This window comes from Octopus bimaculoides, chromosome 11 (genome assembly GCF_046866305.1).
Source record: "Octopus bimaculoides isolate indiv1 chromosome 11, ASM4686630v1, whole genome shotgun sequence".
In the NCBI taxonomy this organism is placed as follows: domain Eukaryota; kingdom Metazoa; phylum Mollusca; class Cephalopoda; order Octopoda; family Octopodidae; genus Octopus; species Octopus bimaculoides.
In genome coordinates this window covers 2,958,836-2,964,881 of record NC_142938.1, presented here as the reverse complement: position 1 = coordinate 2,964,881, position 6,046 = coordinate 2,958,836, and the positions used below count along the sequence as shown (strand labels likewise).

Genomic DNA, 6,046 nt, shown 5'->3' with positions numbered 1-6,046 from the left:
CACTACCACTATCATCATCACCACCACCACCACTACTACCACTGCAACTAACACTAATACTACAACCACCAGAACTATCACCACAACCATCACCACCATGATCACTACCACCACCATAACCACTACTGCTGCCGCCAGCACCACCACAATCACTACAACCACCCCAACTATCGCCACCACTCTCACAATATACTGATACTTCTGCACAGCCTCACAACACTGCAACCATTACAATGTCACCTCAGCACTTTCACACGAATCAACCAGAGACGCTCTACTTGGTTGCTCAGTCTGCTAGAAACGGCAGCTATATTGCTTTTAAATCACATTCAACTCTCTTCAAAAACACAGGAAGGACAGACTGGATAAAGTAGTCCAAGATACACTGTGCTTGAAGAGAAATAAAAGCAACAATTGAATAGTTGTAGGCCTTTGATCATTGGTGCTGCTTGATCAAGGCCGACCTAGGGCTAAACAACAACAAATGTTACGATTGTGATCCATGGAGGGTACTTCCAGTAACAGAAATAGCAGTCAAATTAACATGTAGGAGTGGGTGTGTTGTAAGTAGCTTGCTCACCAACCACATGGTTCCGGGTTCATTCCTACTGCATGGTACCTTGGACAAGTGTATTCTACTATAGCCTCGGGCCGACCAAAGCCTTGTGACTGGATTTGGTAGACAGAAACTGGAAGAAGCCCATCGTGTATGTATATATGTGCGTGTGTGTGTGTATGTGTGTATGCATGTGTCTGAGTAAGTGTGTTTGCATGTGTATATGTATGTGTGTGTGTGTGCATGCATGTGTGTGGGAGACACAGAGAAAGAGAGTATGTGTGTGTGGGTGGTTGAGTCTCCTTGTTTTGACATTGGAAAATATTGCTTTGCATGGAGACAGGGAAGGGCATCCAGCTGTAGAAAATCTGCATCATTAAACTCTGTCTGACCCATGCAGGCATGGAAAAATGGATGTTAAAACAGTCATGATGACGTGTGTGTGTGTATAGCTGTGTCGCAATGGAAGTATAGGTGTGCTCCTATGAAAGAGTAGCTGTGCCACAATGATGTTATGGTCATTGTGTAATCCTAGGTTGACCATCCCTGAGCACAGTTATTATCAAACGGTTCTAGCCATGACCATCCCATCTCTTTTGCTTTTTCCCAAATATCTAACACATGGGGAACCATTGTCTGAGAAATTTCATCTTTTTAAGATGAAAGGACATTTAAAGAGCATTTGGCTGTGATTTCTAGCAGTTCGAGCAATCCTGGTTAGAGCATGTAGCAGTAGAGTTATGTTGAACTATGTTTAGTGTGGAAAAGTATGGAAGAACATACATCATCTGTTAGGCTTTTATTTTTTCTCTCACTCTCCTTGACTTTAGTAAAAGACACTGGCTGGGTATGGAAGGTGATACATTGTCTGTTAGGATTTTACCGTTCCTCTTTTAGCACCCCACCTCACTTCTTGTCTATCTGTGTAGCTATCATTTGTTTTGCATATCTCTGTTCGTTCACTTGAATATTTAGTCATATATTCATATATCTTTGTCTACCAGTCAGTAAATCTGATGGCCTGTTAGCTCATTAGTCTGCTTGCCTGCTAGCCTGTCTGAGTGTCCTTCAAGTAGTCAGTCTGTCACATAATTTATCTGCCTATCTGTCCGATAGTCCAGTCCGTCAGACTGTCTGTCACTCAAACAGTCAACCAGTCCATCTGTCAGACAGTCAACCAGTTCGCCTGTCTGTCAATCAGACTGTCAGTAATGCTACCTCTATATTTACCTGGCTGTTTGAACCTGTTTGTCTAACTCACTCTCAGTTTATTTGTTTGCTGACTTTTCCATCTATCAATCGTTCTGACTGCTTGTCTGTCAATCTACCTGGCAGTCAAAACTACCTAGCCATCTATATTAGTTGACTAGTTCATCCGTCGACCAACCTATCAATCCACTTTATATGTCTGTGTCATGATTTGAAAGTCCAATATAATTTGATATACTGAGTTCTAGTGAGTTTTGAATAAATTAATGTGTAAATAACCACCAAAGGAGAGTGTGTGTGTGTGTGTGTGTGTGTGTGTGTGTGTGTGTGTGTGTGTATGTGTTTATTTAAATAATTGTCAGATCAGCTCAAGAAAGGACCTCCATGAGTGGGACCTTTTTGGCATGGCATTTGTAAACTGTCCAAGACAGATGAACTAACAATAATAATAATAATGATAATAATAAAACTTTCTATTATGTGTACAAGGCCTGCAATTTTGTGGGAGGGGACATGTTGATTACATTAACCCAGAATTTCACTGGTACTTATTTTATCGACCTTGAAGGGATGAAAGGCAAAATTGACCTTGGTGGGATTTGAACTCAGAATGTAAAGACACAAAATTCTGCTAAGCATTTTGCCTAGCACACTAACGATTCAGTCAGCTCACTGCCTTAATAATGATAACAATAAATTATAAGGCTTTGAAAATTTGGGGGAAGGAGGCTAGTCAATTATATCGACCCCAGTGCATAACTGGTACTTATTTTATCAACTCCGAAAAGGTGAAAGGCAAGAATTTGAACTCAGAACATAGTGATAGGCGAGATACCACTAAGCATTTCGTCCAACATGCTAACGATTCTGCCAGCACACCATCTTGATGATAATAATAATAATAATAATAATGTGCATGTATGTATGCATTTATATATGTACATATGTATGCATCTATGTATGTATGTGTGTATGCATGAATGTGTGCATATATGTATTTATGTATGTATGCATATATGTACGCATGTATGCGTGTGTGTGTGTGTGTGTTGCTATACAGCTTACAAAAGCAAAGAAAAATTCCTCAAATTCAAAAGTGTAAATATTTATTGTAGGGTTGATATGGCAAGTAGTCTTAGAACTGCAAACACACACACACACACACGCACACAAACAAGCACACACACACACACACACACACAAACACACACACACACGTGCGCATGCACACACACAAACAAACACACATTCTGGGTCTGTGTATAAAGGGAATTTATGTATATTTTATATATGATAATAATGTGTGCATATGCACACGCTCACATGTGCACACATGCACACACACACACATACAGATAGAGCCATATTTACACAAACCAAATATTTGTGTACTAAACATTGTGTAATACACACTTACATATATATATATGATGATATATATACACACACACACAATTTATTTCTATCTTTACTCCCTTCTGTTTCTATAAAATATGCTGTGTGTGTGTGTGTGTGTGTGTGTGTGTGTGTGTGTGTATCATTCTCTCTTTATCACCTACACACAACACATGCAAATGTATTTCACAGTATAAAATCAAATAAGAAAAAAAAAATAAAGCAACAACAAAAAAACATACAAACAACATTTATCCAGTCTCTGGTTGAAAATCTCTGCTAAATTTAGAAGACAGCGGCGCCATCTACTATGTAACTATTGATTTATACCTATTTTGGCTACATTCTGTCCGACCAAGTCCAAGATGCCTCCATTAGCACCTATTTCCATTAGAGTCACTGTCAGTCTATGTCTGTCTGCGTTAACACTTTTGAAGCATTATCTTCTTTGGGGGTGGGCCAGCAAGGAAGGATTTTATGCGGTTGGTTAACCTGCTAAGAACCAAATCTAAATATCTCTCCTATCACTTTTTAAAGTTTTAAAGAGAAAGGCACAATTGATAATGTATTCCAAGATACACAATGCCAGAAAATAGTAACTAAATATCCCTCCTGTCACTTCTTACTGTTTTAAAGAGAAAGACACAATTGATAATGTATTCCAAGATACACAATGCCAGAAAATAATAGCTAAATATCTCTCATGTCACTTTTTACTTTCTTGTAGATGATGTAGTCCAAGATACACAATGGTTGAAAATAATGACAGGATGGACATACATAAGTTATTCCAACAAGATTTTGCTCAATTATTAGTGGGTGCCAGCCATAGAAACCATACCAAAGTAGACCCTGAAACAAGGAACAGTCCCTCCAATTTGTCAGAATTATTTCAAGCAGTGAGCTGGTATTTTGCACACCGACCCCCATTCGACCTTTTGGCTATCATCGATACCGTGTAATTTCTCACCGACCCCCTAAGGGGTCCATCAGATCCCCTTTGGCGACCCCTATGCTAAAGGGTTGAACTTGTTTTAGCAAGAGTGGAATGGACAATTAGTATAGGTTGGTCAGGACTCAAAGGAAGGCACCCACACAGCAGAAGAAGACCAAAAAAAAAAAGGGGAGAAGTGGTGCAGTTAGATTGTAAGATGTCAAACGTTATGGATGAGTAAACGAAAGACTAGGATGACTGAACAAAGCTTTATAAGGAAAGAGCCCTTTATTCGCTGCTTGATAGGCTAGAAATAACAACTAAATATCCCTTGCCTCTTTTATTTCGTTTTACGAGTTTCTTGATGACCCCACTGGTGTTATTGCCACATAAAACGCACTTAGGACACTCAAAAAAAGAAGGGGTTAGCATTAGACAGGGTCCCCAATCATAGAAATCCTGCCAATGCAGACACTGGAGCGGGGTGCAGTTCTCTAGCTCACTATCTTCTTTCAAACTGTCCAACCCATGCCAGCATGGAAAACAGACATTCAATGGTGATGATGATGATGTCTGTCAAAATTCACAGAATTTGTTTCAATAAATTTTTAAAAGAATGAAGAATTTTGTAAAATAACAATTGTTATTAAACTGATGTTTGTAATGAAATTAACAAGAAATTTTGACGAAAGCTTTTAATTTAGAATGTTTTAAAAGACTAAGATTGTATGATAGAACCAAGGTTGGTCTCTGGTGGAATGCTATCAAAAGAGTTAATTTACACCTTTCCATCTTAAAAAAAAATAAATATCTCACCTTGATTAATCTGGTTCTAAATAAACTGTCTGCAATTTACAATTCTTTTTGGTTATTTTTGTGTGTGTTTATGTGTGTGTGTGTGTGTGTGCAAGTGTATGTAATGTACATGCAAGCCTGTATGCATGTGTGCGTGTGTAAGCATGTATGTGTGTGTGTATATGTGTGCAAGCACATGTGTGAATGTATGTAATGTGCATACAAGCCTGTATACATGTGTGTGTGTATATGTCTGTACATGTAAGTGTGAGCAAGCATGTGTGTGTCTGTGTGAGAGTATGTGAGTATATGTGTATGTATGTATCACCACAGAAGCTCCCTTATATCAATCAGCACAAATTGCATCAATCACAAGACATTACATCAATCATCAATCGGCATATATTACATCCCTTTCCTTCTGGCCAACTCAGACAGAATCATGATGATACTGTATGTGACAATACTGTAGGTTACTGAATTACAGGTACACCCCACCAGGTGTGCTTCTGCACAGTTTCCATCTATCCACTTTCACTCATAAAGCATAGATTAACCTGAGGACCTGAAGATATAGAAAATGACATCAGCTCAAGGTGCCATAGAGTAGAATTGAACCTGGGATCTCATGGTTGTGAAGCAAACTTCATAACCATTCAGCTATATGCTACAGACAAAATAATTCTAATTTAAAATGAGGGGGGATGAAAGAATAAAGAAAAACAAAGAATGCTTTATTCACAATGTTGTATATTGAAATTGTGTCAAATTTGAAGCTAAAGTTTATGAATCTGATAAATAGAGCAGAAAACCTCTTCTTAGATATAACATTTTAGTAAGGAGATTGCTTGTGAATAAAGGAAATTTGTTACGGAAAGTCAGTGAGAACACAAGCACTTGTTATGATTGTAAAAAGAGGTGTAAACAAGAAGAGTCGGAGATCATGGAGTAGAATGTTATCATTGAAACGCCTGTGTCTGGGATTCTCATTTTTAATACCCGGACCAGATCCCAAACCTGCATTTGGGGAAGGGGTGAGGAGCTGCACAAAAAAGATTTAAGACAAATCAGTTACACCTAGAAAGTTACCCTCCCAGGAACAAGTCCAGGCAAGGTTGTTTGTGGAAGACCAGCAGTCGCCCATGCATACCAGCCTC

General features: G+C 38.7%; 1 protein-coding gene across 6 annotated transcripts in view; it reads right to left on the bottom strand.

Annotated features, from left to right (window-relative positions):
- LOC106884061 (1-phosphatidylinositol 4,5-bisphosphate phosphodiesterase beta-4) overlaps positions 1-6,046 on the bottom strand; it is a 122,914-nt gene that overhangs the window by 64,650 nt on the left and 52,218 nt on the right. The window lies entirely within an intron of this gene.